Genomic DNA, 21529 nt, shown 5'->3' with positions numbered 1-21529 from the left:
CAATGTGTTTTTTTCTTTGGTGAGTTGTGACCAACTCCACTGACTCCCTGTCCCTTCTCTGCTATCCTGCCCTGTGGCTTTCCCCACATGCAGCTTGAGAGCACAGGAGTTGGTAGTCCTGGACCCTGAACATGGGGCCTCAGACCCTTGTCCCTCCCCTGGAGTGATCAGCCTCCTCATGCTCTGTGGTCTCACTTCTCGTCCTGAGCATCAGGTGGCCTGCCTCCTCTGCTACCAAATGCAACTCTGACTAAAGGGGGCAGCTTGGACTTGTGCAGTGGATTTCCTCTCGTGGTTTTGTTTTATTTTTAAAGATGAAAACTGTGGTTGGACTTCTAAATGAGCCTTTAGAAACCTCAGTGGATAGCTCATAGCAGAGCTGTCTGTCTAGAGGTGGCCATGACTTCCCAAGCTGCAAAGGGCCACACTCTGGGCATTTCCACCACCTAGGAGGGTAATAGGTGTGAATTTCAATGTCAGTGGAAACGAGACTGACTCTTGCATGTAGAGTGGGAGGAGAATGTCGAGACAAGAACGTGGATCCTGCCACTCTGTAAGGCAGCATGGAGATTCCTCAAAAAACTAGAAATGGAACCACCATTTGATCCAGTTATCCCACCCCTCAGCATGTATCCAAAGGAATTAAAATCAGCATACTACAGTGACACAGCCACATCAAAGTTTATAAGAGCACAATTCACAATAGGTAAGCTATGGAGCCAAGCAAGGTGCCCTTCAACAGATGAATGGATAAAGAAAATGTGGCATATATACACTATGGAGCATTACTCAGCCATAAAGAAGAATGACTTTATGACATTTGCTGTTAAATGGATGGATCCGGAGACTATCATGCTAAGTGAAATAAGCCAATCCCCAAAAACCAAAGGTTGAATGTTTTCTCTGATATTTGGAAGCTAATCCATAATAAAGTGGGGAGGGGAAATATGGAACTTCTGTGGATTAGATGAAGGGAGATGAAGGGAAGGGTGGGAAGAGGGAATCAGAAAAGGAAAGACAGTGGAATGAATCTGACATAACTGTCCTATGTACATATATAAATACACCACAGTGGATTTCATCATTTTGTATATCCACAAGACTATAGAGTCCTAATTAGAATAAGATATTTTACATACTTATAGAATTATATCAAAGTGTACTATACTGTGATTGATAAAGAAAGAAAGAAAGAAAGAAAGAAAGAAAGAAAGAAAGAAAGAAAGAAAGAAAGAAAGTTCATTCTAAATTCAAGTGAATTTGGGAGCATATCTCAGTTCCACCATTTCTGAGCCCTGTGGCCTGAGACCTTATACTAGTTATTTAGTTTCTTTGGGAGTCCATTTCTCCATCTGTAATATGAGGATATTAACAGTTTTAAAGAACAGCACATTGTTTAACTCAATGCATCACGTTTCTGAGCACCTTTTCTGCACCATGTGGCTTACTGCCTTGGAAGAACTGTCACAGTTCTGTCCTGAGGAGGCTTGTAAGTTCTGCTGTTATGTGGATTACACAAGAAAGCATATAGGCATTGCTTAGTACCATGCCTGACACATAAAAGGTGCTTGATAATTGGGTGTATTTTCAGGTACGGTGTCTTTAATTCTCCTTCAGATTAGAAGCAGGAGAGATGGGCCTTGGGATCAAATCTTCTAGAGCTATAGAATAGGGAAAATCATTCCACCTCACTTCTGAGCACCTCAGGGAACAGGGAGTGTGACATGGGACAGGAAAAACCTCCAGAGAGCTCAAGGCTACAGCTTTTAAAGAAGAAATGTCACATTGAAAAGGGATTGGAGAGGATAGATGTCCACCCACCAGCTAAGAGAAGGCAGGTTTGTGCTGGAGGGAGAAAGGCTGGGACAGAAGGCAGTGAAGGCCCAGGCTGACGGACAGCAGGGGCTAGAGAGGGCTTCATTGTTAGCCTGCAGGCTGCTGGCAGGGGGGGGGGGTTCCAAACGTTTTTCATGCATGCACAAACTCTGAAACTTTTGCAGAGTACACAAGAGGTAAACTGGAAGGTATTTGGAAACCCAAAACAGACTGTGTAAAAGCCCAGAGTATCTAGGATTACTTTCAATCAGATGCTACAAGACTCGCCTGTGCAGACACAAGGTTATGAAAGAGGAAGTCTGTACTCACAGTAGTATGAGCCACACAGGTCATGCATGGACCCTGTGCAGGTCAGGAGGCTGAAGGAGCATTTATTGCAGTTTCCATGGGAAGGAACAGGTACGGCAGGGTGAGTAGGTATAGTATTGGCTGGAGTAGGTGATTTCAGCAGACTCTGGGGAACAGGAGTAGTCCCCAGTTACCTGATACCTAGCTGGGGTGCTTAGGGTAGATAGATATTGAGCCAGAAGTGACCTGAGAGTCCAGCCTTACTTCCTCTTAAAGGAGACCTGAGCCTAGGAGAGATTTGAACCACTCTGTTCAAAGTCTCATAGTTAATTAAACCAGGTACCTGGAACTCAAGGCTTTCCCAGCATTCCAGGAGTTTGCAAGGCACTGGAGGGAGCAGGCATGGGGTCCTCAGTTGTGGGAGTGCATGGACACTGCAATATAGAGGCTCAGAAATGCCTCCCACCAGCAGTACTGCAGCTCCCTGGGGTACTAGGAGGATGGGGGCAATAGGAAGGTAGGGGCTGTAGAGCAGACCTTGCCAGACTAGTGAGGCTGCCCTAACTCTAAACCTGGCATGGACACACAGGGAATTCTTAGAATCCAAGGTCTTAGAGCCTGGATGCAGCCTGGGATGAGACCTCGATCCAGTCACAGCTGTGCCCTGAATCAACTACTTCTGCTGAAATGAGGATCATTTTCCACACCCATTCATTCTGACCTGTAGGTCTAGGGTAGTTACGTGTTTCTAATGATTTTAACCAAGAAGCATCTGAACTCTGGAAACCAGCAGACCAGATGTTCTCTGAGACCCTTTGGTCTGGGCTAGTCTACGTGGGTAAATCATCACCGCTGAACCACAGAGAGGGCTGGGCAGAGGAAGCTATGCTTGAAGGTCACAAGCTACTAGGCCCCATGGGCTGAGAAACAGAACTCCTGCCCCTGGGGCATTGGTCTTCCTCTGCCCTGCAGCAGCCCCTTTCTCCCCCCACCCCCCAGCAATGAACTGGGGATGCCCACTGTACGTAAGGTGTGCCTATTCACATGGACATCTGGTGCAGCATTTGCCCACATGACCTTTTTTTCCCAGAAGGGCAGTGAGCTGCAGTGGTGAGCAGGGAAGCCTGTGCTCTGGATCCTCCTTACCCTCACCTGGTACACAGTCAATTGACAAATGATGGTGATGTTAACAGCCAAGAATAGAACACAGAGTGGGAGGTTAGTCTGCTCAGCCAGTGCTGTGGGCATGAAGTGCATGTGGTTGCTACCTCATCTAGAGGATGAGCAGGGACCAGACTTCAGAGTGGATGAACCACCGGACAGGAGCCACACATATGGGCTGCAAGGCCATAGGTAAGGATCAGGGCACACGAACTTCAAGGCTGATTGAGCTCCCAAATCCCAAGACCCCAAGACCTAGGCCAAGAGAGGAGGAACTACAGGACAGGTTCAGGCTGGGCAAATGTGGGCAGGGCCACCAGGCATGGCTGTCTTCCTGGTCCCTCCTGGGAGTGGCCTTTCAAAGCTTCTAGCTGCCATCACTGATGTCACCAGATCTCACCAAATCTGATGCCTACAGGTATCTTGAGGTTGGGACTAAAATGCATATGAATAGCAGATGTTCCTGGTAAAGAAAAATCTGTGAGCCCCAAACCCTTGTGCTTTCTGTAGTTTTGTGTTTAGAAACAGAGACTGGCTGTGAAAAGCCAGAGCAGGCAGGGCCAGACTCAGATCCTGCACTCCAAGGCAGCCTGTGCTGGAAGTTGTGGAAAATTCCTTCAACACATTGTCGTGAAGACCTCTCTGGCACTGAAAATGTCCAAAGCATTTATGCAGATTCTTGAAGGGACCTGAGGATCTGTGATCATGACCAGTAGCTGGCATTGGAGATGTGTAGTTTACAATTAAGTGCTTTATATACATGAGTATTGCTAATTGTCACAACAGTTCTAGGACAGACAGTTTCACATGCCCAACCTCAGTGGACAAGCACACTGAGATTTGGGGAGGCACCAGGATTTGTCTCAGAGGAGCTGACTGTTGAGTTTCCTCCATACCCAGAACAGTGGAACTTTCCCTATCTAGAATCCCTCCCTAAGCAGAGCCTGAGAGGCTTCTTCTTGCTCAGTTTCTGGCTCCAGTTGAGTGTAGGTCTTAGCCCTTTCTGAGCCAGTGTCTCCTCCCTATAAAGGGCCAGAATCATCTCCAGAGTGGGGAGGGAGGAGAGAAGCTACCACAAGCAATTTGTGAGAGGGAGAGCATTTGTACTGAGGCAACAATTAGATGAAGACTCAGGGCCTGGGCAGGGAGCACATTGGCTCAGGCCAGAAGAAACCTTTCCCTGAGGGCAGGGCAGGGTAGAGAGATGCTGGATGTGGTAGAGAAACTTCTGGAAAACCGCCCTCTTCTGTTTAACTCTGTACCTAGGATCATCTGTATAGTCAGCCCTGAGGGCTCACATGGTCTCCAGCAGCCACCAGGGGCATACCTGAGAAGGTGGGCCTCCTGAAAAGCTCAGAGGTCCTTTGTTCTATGGCAGCAGAGGACCCATACTCTGTTTCCTAAGGCCTCAGCTTTGTGCCTTTGGAAGTCACTTAGCATCTCAGCTTCAGTCTCATCTGTGAACAAAGGAAGTAAAACAAATGACCTGGAACCCATTGAAGCTCCAGTTCCCACTCTCGGGGAGCTCACAATCTTCGTTATTTCCACCTTCTCTATATCCCAGTATCATATATCTTTCCTTTCCTAACTACTCCCTCAAGTCTTTTTTCTCTTGCCTAATCTCCTCGATTCTGAGATGAGAAAAACTGAGTTCGAGCAGATGGACAAATGTGATGTCTTGCCAAAGTTATCTGAGTATCTTTCTGGAATGTCAGTTGGATGTGATGCCAAAGAATTCTTATCATTTTCATGACTGTGTGTGTTTGTGGGTGGGCACATACTAGAAAATTCCCAGTCAGCAGAAAGAGAGATTACTCCCTTTGGTGGTTCTTGAACACTTGGATGTGGACATACATCCGCCCAACACCCCACTCTTCTGCTTGTTTTGCCAACCTTGTCTGCCCTAGAAAGCATCCAACATGTAGTCCCCTGAGCCTCTGAGCTCCATTCTCTCCCTCTGGTCTTCAGATTGTGGTGAGCTGTGAAGTGGGCTTTTTTCTGACTTTCTGTGTTCTTCAGAAACCTTAATAAACGAGAGCTGAAGGAAGAAAGGCCAGGGACTGTTACACCAAACACTAGCTTATATCTGATGTGAGCTGAATTCATGACTTTGACAGATAAAACCCATGATTCTGACTACTCTGTCCCCAGCTTGGCTGCAGAGCAAATGCAACTGCTGGGAGGCTGGAAGTAGGGCCTAGGACCCTCATTATTTTCAGACTTGGACAAACTTATCTAAAAGAGAGCTAAAGTGATACTTCACCATTGAAACCAAGCCAGCGTTGATGGGAAAAACAGTTTCCTCTCTTCACAACTGCTTTAATTTCTCTATTTCCTCTTACTATAAAACTCAATTGTAAATATGCATGTTAACAACTTTTTGTCACTGTGTCAAGAACTCAAGTAAAACAAGTGAAAGGAGGAAGAATTTATTTGGCTCACACTTTCTGAGGTTTCAGTTCATGGTTGCTGGCTCCATTGCTCTAGGCCTGAGGTGAACTAGAATATGATGGTAGAAGGATGCAGCACAGGAAAGGTGCACAGTTCATGGCAGCTGTGGAGCAGGTAGAAATAGAAGAGAAGGGGTAAGACCCAGGGACAAGGTGTAGTCCCCAAGTACATGTCCCCAAGGACCACTCCCTCCACCAGGTTCTACCTCCCACAGCCTCCTCCACCTCCCGGATCCATCCAGCTATCCATGGATTAATTCACTAATGAGATCATGTTCCAGTGACTTCCCAAAATATTCCACTTTCTGAACATTACTGCACTGGTTTCCAAGCCCTCAACTCACAAGTCTTTGGGGGACGCTTGATATTTAAACCATAACACTGTGGGAGTACATTTGTATAGTGACTGTGCATATAATATTTGGAGTTTGCATATTCCTTTAATTGAATATGAATTACTTTAATTGAACTGTCTGCTTATTAATCACTTAATTATGAATGAGGCTCTGTACCCAGGTGAGATGGTACTACGGCCAAAACATGATGTTGCTTCTATTTTTTTTTTTTTTTTTGGAATGCTAAGGTAACTGTCCACAAACTCCCATTCTCACGGTCTTGCTACTCAAATTGTGGTCCACACGCAAGTCTAAGGGTTGGTTCTTTTCTGCCCAGCCCTCTCCCAGGTCTAAACTTTTATGCCTGGCTCTGGTTCCATGTGATCATTTTCTTCCCAAACTCTTAAAACCCCAAGAGTTTTCTTTCTACTCTTCATGTTCAAGAGAGTGTCAACGAGGTTTTCTCTTTTATTTCACTCTCTAATCAGGGAGGAAAACTACTAATCAGCCTGAGCACTGGTGGGGAAGTTGCTGGAGAAGAGCTTTGTGCTGGGGAGTTTCTTGGGTCTACACCCAGACCCTCCACTTGGAACTTTCACGGCTGGAGTTTCAGAAGACCAAAGTTCCCTAAATTTTGTAAGCTGTGAACAATTGAAACTGTTTTTTTATCTTTCTGCCCATTTCCCAATAAAGGTATTGGATAACCAGAAGAAACTAAAATAGAAACCAGCACTGTACTCTGAAATCAGAGGTCCAGAGACACATAGGCATTTACCAATTGTAACCCATTAAGATCTGTTGAAACACTAAGCTTGGCATGGACACCACCCTGAACACTGAACGTGTGGTTCGGAGGAAGGGATGCACAGTGGGGGGTCTGTCACCTGGGAACTGTGAGACCCCAGTTCCAGCTGAGAGACTGCACCACTTAATTTCTCAAACTCAGTTCTCACCAGTGAGGCAAGGACCAGAGCAGTAGCTCCTCACTCTCACTGGGCAGGCATTTATCATCACCCCCTGGATAATGGGGAGATGGTTGTCAAAGGAGACAGAACTTCTAGGACCCGGAATTTGTAAGCCCTAGAGGTCTAATTTCCTGTGATTTATCACACTGTGTTATGTACTGGATATCTGCTGAGAGTGAATCTGACATGTTCACACACACACACACACACACACACACACACACACACACACACACACAGTAACTATATGGAGAGATGAATATATTAACATCCTTTATCACAATTATCAGTTCACTATGTATATGAATATCAAAATATTACACATTGTACATACAATTGGACATACAATTTCAACTAATTTAAAAAAAAAATAAAGCTGGGCAAGGTGGTGCATACCTGTAATCCCAGCTACTTGGGGGACTGAGACAGGAGCAACTTAGTGAGATCCTGTCTCCAAAAATAAAATAAAAAGGGCTGGGGAATGTAGTTCAGTGGTAGATCACCCTTGGTTTCAATCTCCATTACCACAGATTTTTTAAAATTAACTAAAATCTATTAAAAATCAAAACCAGGCTTGATGGCACATGGCAATAGTCTCACCACGTGGGAGGCAGTAAGAATTGCTTGAATCTAGGGGTTTAAGGTCAGCCTGGGCAACATAGTGAGACTGTCAAAAAATGTTTTTTTAAAATCACAAATAGAGAAGGCTGAGCCCATCCACACAGGTCTGCACTCTAGTATGGAGCTCAGACCTGGGAGGTCCGAGCCTCACCTCCCCCGGTGACACACTGATCAAGTGTTTAGGGGGAGGGATGCATAGTGTTTCTCCAGATTATGTTTTTAACCTGGAAAGTTTAAAGTCCAAAGCCCCCAGGGAACTTCTCTGGGTGTGCTGTGGGGTGAGGCCTCCTGGGTGGACAGGCCTGGACTCTGGCTTACTGCCAGGGCCTTCATCACTGCAGGTCAGGGCGGCAAAGTGCCCTCATCTGGAGCCCTGTCCAACTCCATTGGAGTCCCCTTTCTGCTCTCCACTTGCTGTGTGACCTTGGGAGTTACCTGCTCAGCCTCAATTGCCCCATGGATGAGACAGGGGATGCCAGTACCTCCCTGTTGAGCTGTTATTAGGACAGAATGGACTCATGGTGTAGGTGAAGTGCTAGGCTGGGATAGGGTGAGGAAAGTGCTCTTTATAATTTCTCAGAAATGAGACCTTTGACAGCAGGGAGGGGTGAGAAAAGGGCCCAGGTGGGGCTAAGGTATGAGGGCTGCAGAGCGACCCACAGTTGCAGTGTAGGAAGGAATCTTGAACCCTTGCAAGACACTCTGGGTTCCTGACAGACTATTTAGAATCAGGGACAACTCCTGTGATCTCAGTCTCTCCTGTCAAACTTTACTGAGATGTCTCTCTGCATTGTTTACCCCACACCTGATTTTTTTTGATAGGATCTAGAAATTTCCATTGTAGGTGCCATATGTGCTCTCTAGTCTAACTTTGTGGCAAGAACATTGGCCACCGTCTCCATGGGCTGCATGAAGAGCACAGGAAATCAGACCACAAGAAAAGGCTCTAGAGGCAGATGCACAGGAAAGGGGGACAGGTTTATCCTTGGGGACAGACTGTACATATTTTTAAATATATTTAACAAGTTTAACAGTAAGAGAACAAAGACTTTTAATTGCATGTAACTTTAAATATAGATGTGTTTTTTTGTAGTTGTAATAAGTATGTAAATTCCCATTCTCTGTCACATTACATTTTTATATAAATCTTTTCATGTGCAACTATTCCCCATATTCTTCTCATAGTATATCATGATTGGTTTTGCTTAGCTTTTCCTCTGAAAATTTCCCTGAGCACTTTGTCTGGGTTCTCATGATTTCACTATGATCAGTGGTACAGGTGTGAACATCTTCGTGCAAATGATCCACACCCCCTGTGCGGTATGTTTCCCACAGGTGGAGGACCAGGTCAACATTAAATTATTTTATATTTAACTAAGTTGTTCTTCAGGAAGCCAGTGCTGAGTTCATTGGCAACTGTACCAGTTTCTTCATAAGATATAAATGTAGGTGTTTTTCTGGGTTTGGTGGCAAAAGCTGAAAGCATGATTCAAAGTGGAGAGTCTAGTTTGGGGTTAGAGACAACAAAGAGTGTGGCTTTGAAAATTACAGCTTCTAGGAGATTGAACAGTAGCAAGTTGCTTGCAGAAAGGCCACCTCTTGAGTTGTGGAGCTTCTGTGTGTCCTGTACTTCACTGTCTTGCAATGCTGGGTGATGACACCACTATAGGAACAAATGGAAATCAAGGGTCAGATGCTGGCTGGAGACCAGTGACCCAGAAATCTGCACTCTTTGCCTGGGTTCTCTCACTGTCCTCGCAGTGGTGGGCTGTAACTACCTCTCATAAGTGGTTGGTGCCCATTTCTCTCCAATTCTGCTTTCAGTGAGGTTACTCTTGTAGCTTTAAATTGGCCAGAGAAACTTAGAGCAGAGAAATTGGCCAATGCTACAAATTGAGGCCTCCCCTCTCTGGTTTGCCGGTGGCTAACATGCACCAACCTATACTAATGGTTTTGCTATCTCCCAGCTCACCCTGGTGCTCATCTGTTGCCAGATTTATAATTTTAAGATGAAAATCTGCTTTTCAACAGAAGGAAGCTCAGATTTCTTAACATACTGCCATCTTCTAGCCTTATTTCCCGGCAACTCCTCACCTATTCTCTTTCTCAGGCTGACATCGGGTCATTTGGCTTCCTCATCTTGCTTGGTCTCCAAGCCAGTCCTCAGCCCTGTCCTGAGGTCCTCTTGTGCCAGCCCACACTGTGATTGGTGTGTGAGTGTGTCTTTTCCCTCTGTTCTGAATGAGAAGGGTCTGTCTGTTAGGCAGAGACCCTCTTTCCTCTTCTGCTTATCCTCATATTTCCAAGCTCTGGCATGACTCCTGAGACACAAGAGGGTAGATAGGGAGAGAAGGGAGGAGAGGGCACAGGGGGAAGGAGGGAAAGAATGCAGGAGGAAGGAGAAAAGCCATTCGTGAACTGCCAGATAAAGAGCAAGGGGATTGTGAATTTTTTGAAGGGTCTGGAAAGCAGTGGAACCCAGAGATCAAACAGGAGGAGACCTGAATCTGGCCAACTGAGGGCAAAGGCCTTGAACTGGCGAGGGAAGCAGAGGTCCTCTCAACAAGGAAGAACAGGGTAACATGTCTCATGGCACCCTCCTGCCCTCCTGAGTCAGGTGACCCCTTGGTGGACATGTGCTGGCAGCAGAACTACTCCTGGTGGATAATGGGCCCCGGAGTGGGAAGCCAAAGACGTGGTAAAGTCTCAACAAATGCTTTTAGAAATATTCTGAATTATAGCTGGCAGTAATCACAACCTATCTGGCTCCTTCCTTCATGAGGTAATGGGGAGGGATGCCTGGAGAGGAGAGAAGGGATTAGCCCAGTGCTTGGGCTCAGGGGCTGGCAGCAGAATGCTTCCCTGCAGGAACTGGGGACTGAAAGGTCTTGGGCAGTGAGGGGGCACCACTTGGAGCCAGAAGGGTCCAACCTTGCCCAGAGACACAGGAAAGGCTCCCTGACACTGCAAAGCCACTCACAATGAGTTAAGTGGCTGCACCCAGCTGACCTATGTTCCCCATCATGTTGATGGGGAAATGGCAAGGGAAGTGACTCAGACAGAGTGGAAATCAAGTGTGCCTCTCGTGACACTCTGACTCTCTGACTTCAAGCTGGATCCAAGAAACTGGTGCTCTGTCTGTCTTCTGTGAACTTCCTTCCACAGAACATGCTTCTGAGTGCTCAGGCCAGAGCAGTAACCTGCATGTGAGCAGAGCAGGAGGGAGAGTGATCTTCCTAGGTGGTGGGTGGAGAGAGGAAGGTGGGCTTTGAGGTGAATGGAGCCTCTTAGCTCTGGAAGATGAAGAGGCTGTGGTGACTACCCAGTCCCTCACTTACAAGGCCAGGTGTTCTTTTAAGAAAGGGTCTCAGTAGTACAATTCCAGTTCTTTCTTCTGCCAATTTATAAGCATTTTTAAAACATATGAGCCAGGGACTTTACTGAAGTATCCTCTGATTCTCCAGAAAAATTCTGAAGAATTGAGCCTTATGCCCCAAGAAAGGAAACCAAGGCCTAGAGGGGTCAGTCACCTTGTCCAGATGCACAGCTGGTAAGTGGCAGACATGTCCGGGCCCAAATTACCAAAAATTATTTTTCTCCTTTCATCAATGAATGTGCATCATAAATTCAGGAAAAGGCAGACAGCATAATGTTAGAATAGGACTGTCCTTCAAATTGAGCTTTATGATGAATTTTCTGCAGTGTCCTTATTTTTTCCATTTTTTCATGGACATGTGAAAAAACATCAAGGCCACCATCAACCTAACAGCCACTGTTGGGGAGCCTTATGTTTCCAGACGTCAGAGCCAGTAATGGCAGAGGTGTGACATTACCCCATAAGTGTGGTAGCAGGACATGACACCTGCTCCCAGCATTTGGTAATTAGCATTAGTGAGAAGGGAGGTGTGACATCACGGAGAAGGCTGACACAGCTGATTCATTCAAACCTGGATTTAAAACCTATGTCCTCGGGGCCTCCATGACACATCACTAGGACATTACTTACTGTGGACTTTGAAGTCAGGCAAAATGTCTGCCACTTACCACCTGAGTAATCTGGACAAGACTGTAAGCCTGTTTCTTCTCTCATGCATGACACGAATATGACCTACCTGCAGAATTTTTCTGGAAAATCAGAGATTATTTATGTGAACTCCCTGGCACACAGTATATATTCAATAAGGCGTAGCATTACCCTACAATGTCTTCAAGGGCACGAATTCTCTTTTTCTGTGATGTTTACCCCTGTAGCCCTAACATCTTCTTCAGGCCAGGATCACCTGTGAAATCTCCAAGGGATGTACATCCTGCCTCAGTTGCCCCTCCTTCAGGCAGGTAAACGTCTTGCCATTCAGGAAGAGCATAATTTATCTTCTTCCTGAAGCTTCTTGGACTCAGAGATTGAACAGCCTCCTTGAGTACCCATTGGAGGTTAGGGCCAACAAGTTCTTAAACCAATCAAGACCTTTCCTGTTTTAATCTGGGCCCATTTCCTTGTGTTTGTTATTCTTTGACTGTGACTATGGCAGACCTGAGGGCTAGAAAGCAAGTTGGAGCCCAGCATGGCTCAGGGCCAGGGATTTTGCTAATGCCACAGCATATAGGTGCCTCTGACACCACTCAGTGGGTCTGAGGCAGACCAGGACAAGGGAGGAGCAGAAGCCAGGGCTGGGAGAGTCAGGAAAGAGGTCTGGAGAAAGGGTCAGGGCTTTTGTCTCACACATTGAGGGTCAGAAGACTGCAGTTATAGAAAACCAGAGATGGGCTATTGATGAGAAATTCAAATATTCAGGCAAAATTCAAAGGAACAAGCAAGTTTGCTTATCAGAAAGAGGAGCTGGAGCCTTCTAGAGGATTGTGCTTACCTCTACCTGACTCAACTTTCAATGATATATGTTAGTATCTTGAAATAACATCGAGGGAATATTTACACCATGGTAATTGGCAAATGCTGGTAATCAGAAATTGTTTTTTATTTTAGAGAGCCATTGGCAGGAGGAACAAAATATGGGAATTGTTTTAGTCAGCTTTTTCACTGTTGTGACTAAAAGACCTGACCAGAAAAATTGTAGAGGAGGAAAAGTTTATTTGGGGCTCATGGTGTCAGAGGTCTGAGCCCATAGACAGCCAGCTCCATTCTTAGGGTCTGGATGTGAGGCAGACCAACACGGCAGAAGACTGTGACAGAGGTAAGAGGCTCACATGATGATTGGGAAGCAGAGAGAGACTCCACTCACCAGATACAAAATATATATCTCAAAGGAAAGCCCCCAATACCCACCTCCTCCAGCCACATCCTATCCATCTTCAGTTACCGCTTAGTTAATCCCTCTCAGGGGATTAATTTACTGATTGGGTTAAGCTTCTCAAACCCCAATTATTTCTCCTCTGAACCTTCTTGCATTGTGTCACACATGAGTTTTTTGGGGACACCTCACATCCAAACCATAACAGGAACACATGCAAGATTTTAGAAAATAGGCAACTAATAACTGTGATGAGACTTCCCATTGAATGCTGTTAATGAACATCAATTTATGTTTTCCACTTCATTGTCACAACATTTCCAAAAGGAAAACAGAGCAGGTAGCCCTGTCCCCATTGTATAGATGTGGAAAATGAGGCAGAGAGAGAGGTTAAGATACTTGTGTTAGGTCCTGGAGGTAGTCAGAAAGTGAGGTGGAACCCAAACACAGGCAGAGTGAGCATGGGGAGTGTAGAGGGGTGAGTTCTCCAAGACCCCAAGGACAGGTAGCCTGAATCTTTCTTGTGTGACTCCTCTCAGGTATTCTACTTCAGAGAGTTTGGGGAGTTCATTACAGATCTGTATCTACTAGTGAAAGTTTGGGGCACCCTTGAAGAAGCAAAGTGCAGAGTTTACACTAGGGCTCACTCCTGATGCTGTACTTCCTATTTTTTGGACAGAAGCATAAATACCTGTATTCACTATTACACTACTGTAGTGAATAGTTTCACTACTAAAAATTCTTCATTCTCCACCTATTTATCTTTCCCTTTCCCCTAACCCTGGAAACCATTGATCTTTTCACTGTCTTTATACTTTTACTTTTTCTGCAATGTCATACAGTTGGAATTCTACTGTGTAGCTTTTTCAGATTGACATTTTTATTAAAAATAAATACTTAAGGTTCTCCCATGTATTTTGTGGCTCCAAAACTCATTTGTTTTTAGTTCTTATATTTCATTGTATGGATGTACCAGTTTGTTTATCCATTCACCTACTGAAGGGCACCTTGGTTACTTCCACCTTTTGGCAGTTATGAATAATACTATTACAATTATCCCTGTGTACATTTTTGTATGGACATGTGTTTTCAGTCCCTTTGTGTAAATACCAAGCGGTGTGATTGCTAGATCTTATCATAAGAGCATGTCTAGTTTTGTAGGAAACTGTGAGGCTGTTTTCCAAAATGGCAGCATCATGCTGCATTCCCACCAGCAGTAAAGGGAAGTTCCTGTTGCTCCACATTCTTGTGTCCTGTTTTTTCTCGAGTTTAAAAGCACTATCTGCTTTTGTACCATCAGCTGTAGCAGCTTAGGCACAGAAGCACATGTAGATTCTAATATCATCCCCTCAGACTTTGCCCTGTCCCTGTCACAGGCATGGACTTCTAACTGTCCCATACCACTATGCTTCCACACTCCACCTGCCAGTAGATACATATAACACTGAAGATGGAGTTTCCCCAGATCCTACCAGTGAGATCTCTGAATTATATAGACATTTTATTCCTAAAACATTCTTTCTCATATTCTTACCAGGATATTTTAGGAAGTCACTGAAGTGTCTTGTGTGTGCTCACTGGAGTATCACCCTTTGGTAAGAATGCTGGCTGGGTTAAGGTGACATCTCTTAGGGCTCCCAAATCTTCAGAAACACCAATTCCCTTCATGGAGGCTATCTGGGAGCATGCGGTATAAGCAGCAGTTATGGGTACAATGCCCTTCTTTCCAGATTTTAGAGCATATTCTTACAAGCATGACATTGCAGCATTATAGGTGTCCAAGTTTCCCAGTGGCCATTGGGAAGCCAGGCTGTCGACTTTCATTTTAGAGTCCTAGGAGTTCTGTCTTAGTTTGGGCCATTATACAAAGTACCATAGACTGGGTGACTAGAACAACAAGCTTTTATTTCTCACAGTACTGGAGGCTAGAAGTCAAAGATGAGGTGTGAGCATGCTCAGGTTCTGATGGGGGCCTTCATCCTGCTGATACATGTGGCAGAAAGAGGGTGACAGAGTTCTCTTGGGTCCCTTGTAATAAAGACCCTGACTGATTCCATCCATAAAGTCCACCCTCATGGTGTAATCACCTCTTAGAGCTTCCATCTTTCCAACACCATCACCTTGGGGGTTAGGATTTCACACATGAATGTAAAGAAGCATACCATTCCATGCATTGCAGGTGCTGTCTAGTCCCTGGGGATAGACACCATATGCCACTCAACTTCCTCCTCCTGACACCTGTCTCATAAATCTTCCTCATGAAGATTAATTCATACACAGAATTGCCCGGGGCCACAGGCCCAATAGACACAGCAGATCCTGAAGCGAGGGCCAGCTGTGTGTGTAGTGTTTACCTAGTTATATGTGGTGACCTATTCTCATCCCCATTTGGAGTATATGCTCTTTAGGGACAAGACAGCCTCTCATCTTCACACCCTCCAGCAGCATTTTTCTCGTCTCCTGGGGTATCTCCTCAGACCTCACTGTTTCAGTGTTCTGTCTTAGTTTGGGCCATTATACAAAGTACCATAGACTGGGTGACTAGAACAACAAGCTTTTATTTCCCACAGTACTGGAGGCTGGAAGTCAAAGATCAGGTGTGAGCATGCTCAGGTTCTGATGGGGGCCTTCTTCCTGCTGATACATGTGGCAGAAAGAGGGTGACAGAGTTCTCTTGGGTCCCTTGTAAAAAAGATCCTGACTGATCCTATCCATAAGGTCAAGCCACCAGCTCTGCATCTTTGTTAAGGAATTTCTCTGTTCTCCCTTGCATAGAACTGGCTGGAAATGCTGGGGACAATGGCTGTACTAAGCAGAGTCTAAATGTCCCAGGTCTCTCAAAGTCTGGGTGGGTGTATTCTGTCAGGCTCCCAGGATTCCCAGCAGAAGTAATTAAGCTGTTCAAGTGATCCCTCACCAGACAGCTCTTTCATAGCTATCTTGCCTTCCCTTCACACACTCTGTACTCTCCGAGTGGTATTTCCTGGGATCACCTCTCAAATGACCTCCCCTAGATTCCTTGTGGCAGGTCAAGGCGAACTGAGATCCATCCCACTGCACGGCAGACACTGGCACCTGGACATGTTCAATGATGTCCCTGGGAAAATGGAGTGGACACTTCCATGATGCTGGGTGGATGGTGTATAGATATGTACATAAAGATGTACATGTATATGTAGCTTCCCTGAAAACTCTGAGCCTGGTTTGTCCCTTTGTCCATCTGCCCCTCAGCTGAGGGACAAGCCCTGCTCTTCCCCTCATCATTACAATACCTCTTTGAAACTTCCTAGTACACATTTGCTTTTTAAAATAAATGGTTCCTCAAAGCTGCTGTCTAAATCTTTTTTTTTTAAACTAGTGCCCAGCATAGTATGTTTAATTTTATTTTAAAATCATAGGCTGTAATTCCACTTTTTAAATATTTGACCCCACACTTGTTTTTTAATATGGTCAACTCCATCATGTTTCCCCCAACTTCTGGTCCAGAATTTTTCCCTCCATATCATAGTATCTTTTGAGATCTTTTTTCTGTAAGGGTAGATTTCACCATGAGAGCTGAATGTTAGGGCACTCCTAGAAATTTAAAATATACTAGTGTTCAGACCTCAGTAGCCCTTTTGTAGACAGAACCCAGAGTTAGTGTTCTTTAAAACTTCCCAGGTAACCCCAAAATAGAGCTTCAGTTGACACCATCAATCCAAAGCATTTCCATCACTTCTTTTGGACAACCCTGTTTAAACCTCTAAAAAGTAGGTCCTCGGAAGTCTTATTGGATCCAGAGAACAGGATCAGTTTGCTGAAATTGGGGGTGAACTACAGATTCATAGGATTCTTATAGCTTGATCTGCATCAAGCTAGGCTATCATGAGAACTGGATTAATCTTAGAGTCCAGCCCCTCCCACCCTACAGAATACACTTTCATAATACTGGAGAGAGGGTGGGAATTGTCCTTCGTGTGCTGAGGTATGCTCTGTTTGATGAGTCCCTGGGGGATCCAGGCTTCCTATCATGAAAGCTCTGGCTAGCAGCTGAGGCTGTGGATGGTCAGGCCATCATTCAAAAGCCAGGTTCACCATCTATCCCCTCTCTTGCCTTTTCTGTTCCAGGTCCCTCAGAGCTATCCATTCTCCAAATCTGTCTCTTTTCTGCTTTCTCCCCCTTGTCCCTGTTTCTTTCCTGCTTTTTTCTCCTGCCCCACTTCTCACTTTTCTGCTCCACTGTGCCTTGGAACCAGGCTGTGGCCGCTTCCTAACAAAGCTGCATTTGCTCTGTGTGGGCCCCTTGCCTAGGAGCCATTGTGCAGGGAGAAATGGGAGGTAGAGGGGGCTTCCAGAGGAGAGGGCTAGCATGCTTGGAAGAAGCTCCAGGTCCAGATTTTATACCTGAATGTTCATGCATCCTGATTCCACCTGCTGCAGCTTCCCAAGAACATCCAAGAACGCTGGATGCCTTTAGGGGAGTTTTCAGGAAGAGGAGAATAGGTCATTTGCTTGATGGTTGCACCTGGGGGGCTAAGGCATGAGGGATTCTAGGCACTCATTTCAGTTCTGTCTCTCTGTTGTCTCCACAGGACTGAGATGTGCTGGTCCCAGCTGCTGTCTGAGAGGATGTCCGGGGTGTCCAAGCCCCTGAGCTGTGTAAAGGTGGGCACATTACACCACCCTGAGGGTCCCCCAGAGCCCATGGTGGTGGTACCAGTTGACATGGAAAAGGCAGATGTGTTCATCCTCAAGTTTTGCTTCTAAAGCAACAGCTTCAACCATGGGAAGAACTTCAAACTGGTCAAATGCACTGTGCAGACAGAGATCCAGGTAAGCTGGAGACCTGTGCACTCTGTTTGTCTGTTCCGCCGTCTGCTTCCTGGACAGTTGAGCAGCACTCCTTAAGCCCAGCAGGCTCTTCTGTTCTGCGTGGCAGAGGGAAGTTGGCATCAGGAGAGATATTCTCAGCTGATGTGGCCAAACTCCTCTCCAGGTGTGCAACTTCACTTCCCTAGGGGCTTGGGGGACAGATGCTACAGCCTTGGTTTGAAACCCTGATTGTTTGTTTGGTCTTTATTCAATTCATTTCAACTCGTTATGTATTTATGACATTTGAGTCTCTGCAAAGGACTTAAAAGCCCCCTCAAATACTCTCCAATGTAATTGGAATTAGAGGCATATGCAAGTGATTACATTTTCAAAAAAAGCTATCTAAGATTTCTGCTGGACATTTAGAGGATTGAGCTGGTGGGGCATTTAGAGGATGGTAATGAGCTACAGATGCCCTGGGCTAGATGGGCATCACCAGGCTCTTTTGCCAGAGCAACAGCTCAATGGGCTTATTCTTACTAAGGGTCCTAAAATCTGTTAACAGATCCAGGTATCCACCTCATCAAGGCGTCTAGATACCCGGAATTCAGTTCAACTTAACTAAGTCTATATGAAATTGTCATTAAAAGCAGAGTTCCAATATACTGGCTGATTTCACCACCTACATGTATTGAACAATAGCTACATGGGAGCAGTTAGGTGTGTCTTTCTATACTCATGATCTCATTAAATCCTCTAATGGCCCCAAGAGATGGATTCAGTGAGGATGCATTTTTCCTCTGCCCAGAACATTCCTTATTGATAATGGAAGGGAAAGTCAAATGGGTTCTCAGAAGACTGCTTGGAGAATTTGTGATTTGAACAAGGAAGCAGGGAACTCGGAGGAAAGGCACCAACTCTTGGGAAGCTGCCTGAGCTCTTCTCCATGGCATTGCCAACCCTTCCTGTGTCCTGAAAACCTGCACCTCTCAACTCTGTGAGTGGCTCCTTTGGTTGGTGCTGTGGCAGCTTGGCCACATCACCATCCTGCCTGCTGTCTGTTACGGCATGCACCTGCCTCCGAACACTAGAGCAGAGTGTAATTGATTAGCTCACTATGTTGGCCAGTTACCATTGTTGATTCTGGCTCCATTGACCCCTTCTGTTTTCTGTAACTGATTTGATTAGGGCCTTGATTACTTGTCATATGGTTTCTGATATGGGATCATAAATGTGCCTGAATTTAAGCCCTGGCCCCCTTCTTCCAGGGGACATTTTCCTATCTTCTTAACTGTCCACTTCATGAGTCTTCCTTCAGGTATGTCATTTTCATACATAGATGATGCCATCCACTGTGAGCCTCACTATCGTAATTTTCAGAAGTTAACCTGATCTTCAAGTTTGAGGAACACTCATTGACCTTTTGTGCTGAGAAGCAGCGAACATCTGGTTGGTTAAGCTTGGGAGAGGTTTTATTGAGTTAACAGTGATAAGGGCCCTGAAAGATGGGTAGGATTTAAAGCAGAGACTCTGGGGTAAGAAGGGAGCAACACAGATAGAGGCTGGGAGGCTGCTGGATGGTGGGTAGTCTGGCTTGATGGAGGCATTGGATTTATTTAGAAAAGCATCTCAAGTCAAGGCCAAGGTAGAAATTGAGGGCAGATAAAGAGGCCTAGAACATCAGGTTAGAAATTTGGAGTTGGTCAGGCATTGAGGAAGAGCACCTAGTTTTTAGGAAGGGGGAGAGAGATTTTCTTAGAGTTGTTTGATGGCCTGGTGGGTGTGTAAGGGGAGGAAGAGCAGGAGGCCTATAGAAAGGGCAGTAAGGCCCAAGCTCAAGAATGGCTACCAGTTCTGGGGGCATCATCTGGAGGAGTGTGGGGACAAAGGTGAGGCAGCAGCAACAACAGAAGGATGGAATTGCCTTCTAGGAGTTTCTATCCAAGTTTTGACTTTTCCTGCTTCCAGTGTCTCCTGCTGGCTAAAGATCACCTTCTAATGTCACTGATTATTACAAACAGCTGTGGCCATAAAGCCACTTGGACTTCCAGCCATGAGCTGTCCTACCCTTAGTGGTGTGTGGCCTTGGGTCTAAATGCTTAACCCATCTGCACTTCAGTCTGTCCCCTGGGGACCATGTCCATCTGCAGCCTTGCTGTAGGATTGGAGATGGTAGATGAAATGTACCTAGTGCACAACAGGGTCTCAAATAATTGAAAATATTGGTTGCTTGGATGAGTATTAGGTGATTACCCTGCTCAAAAATCTCCGAGGATCACTAATTGCCCAGAGAATGAAGTTCAATTTGTCTTCTTTGGGTATTTATCCATTCATCTTTGTTATTTTCAAACTGAGAAGACAATCACATTAGTATTTTAAAATAGCACATGGTGTTCTGAAAGATGTTAATGAGGTTGCCCTGGAGAAAGGGTCTTATCTCAAGGAAGCTTAGAAGATAATTGGTTAAACAATTCTGAACAGATTCTTTTATAGCAAGCTTTCTCAGAACCGTTAATAAGCTAATATGCCCAGTGAGTCTTTGAGACAGGGGCACAGAAGTATTATTTTCTACCTAGCTGTTTCTTATTGGCCTAAAGAAATGCTCTAAATGCTCTTTTAAAAGTTGGTTCACTAGTCTTCTGAAAAATCATTTAGGGAACTTTTATCCCCAAACCCTGAGAGCAGAATACAAAGGGTTAGAGAAAGAAGCTGGCAAATGGGAAGTGGGTTAGGAAGTGGTGGCTGTTGTGTGTGAGGGAACTGATGAGGACCTGAACTAAGGGAGCGTCACTGGGAACAGATAAGTCAACCCATCTGAGTGTGTCTCTGGAGGCAGAGTCAACAGAATTTGATGATTAATTGGATGTAGGGAGGGAAAGAAAGGAAGGAGACAAGGATGACTCAAGCTCTTGCCTGGGCAACTGAATGGGAGCTGGCACCATTCATTGAGATAGGAGCAGAGAAAGAAAGGGCCTTGAGATTCCAGCTCTACTTGTGGTGTGTTTGAAGTGTGTTAGAAGCAACTCCACAGTGAAATGTGGACCTGGAGCTTAGGAGGGAGAAAGGACTTGGAGGTAAGGATTTGGCATTGTCATGTGATGGATGCCAGGCAAGAGGGCAGAATCATCCATGGAGGTTGAGTTGAGCAAGAGCAAGAGTTCCATTTGGGAAACCTGGGGAAGTTAATTTCCAGAGGACTGATGAAGAAAGAGAAGCAAATGAAGGAAAAGAAGAGTCCAAAACAAAATGAAGAGAACTGAGAGAACCAGTCAGGGGGGCCAAAGGCCAAGGGGCTTTAAGGAAGGAGTGTTTAGCAATGTTAGGTGCTCAGAGAAGTCAAGTCAGGGGAGGGCAGAAATAGGGTCATTGCCTTTCAGCCACAGGTGCCATGGGTGATTCTTTGCTGGGTCGTTCCAGTGGAGAGATGGGGGCAGGAATCATTGTACAATGATGGTTGAGTAGAGATGGTGAGAATAACTAGCATTTTACAGTTTTGACTATGAAGTGAAGGAAAGAGGAGAAAGCAAGAGAAACGAAGTCACCAGCCCAGGCAATACCACCTGTGGTAGTCCTTGAGTGGAAAGGTACATGGCAGGTTGGAGGCTGAGAGTTCCTTAAGATTGGCTTCTTAAAACATGTTAATAGTTTTGATCTTTACTCCATGCCTTGTGGGAAGATGCTGATGTAATTTAATCGATATCCAGAGACTGTAGGAGATGGAAGTGACAGGCTTTGGTGATGGATGGGAGGTGCAGGAATGAGGGATAGGGAGGTGTGAAGAGTGGCAGCCCTGGTTCAGGTGGACAGGGCCCCCTCCCTAAGATGATGAACACTGG

General features: G+C 45.5%; 1 pseudogene; it reads left to right on the top strand.

Moving 5' to 3' along the window:
- The first annotated feature begins 17510 nt into the window (after positions 1-17510).
- The window catches only part of LOC143390231 (protein-tyrosine kinase 2-beta-like), a 49621-nt pseudogene continuing 45602 nt past the window's right edge, over positions 17511-21529 (top strand).

This window comes from Callospermophilus lateralis, unplaced genomic scaffold (genome assembly GCF_048772815.1).
Source record: "Callospermophilus lateralis isolate mCalLat2 unplaced genomic scaffold, mCalLat2.hap1 Scaffold_52, whole genome shotgun sequence".
Classification (NCBI taxonomy): Eukaryota; Metazoa; Chordata; class Mammalia; order Rodentia; family Sciuridae; genus Callospermophilus; species Callospermophilus lateralis.
The sequence above is the reverse complement of the archived record's forward strand: the minus strand, read 5'-3'. Positions and strand labels throughout refer to the sequence as shown.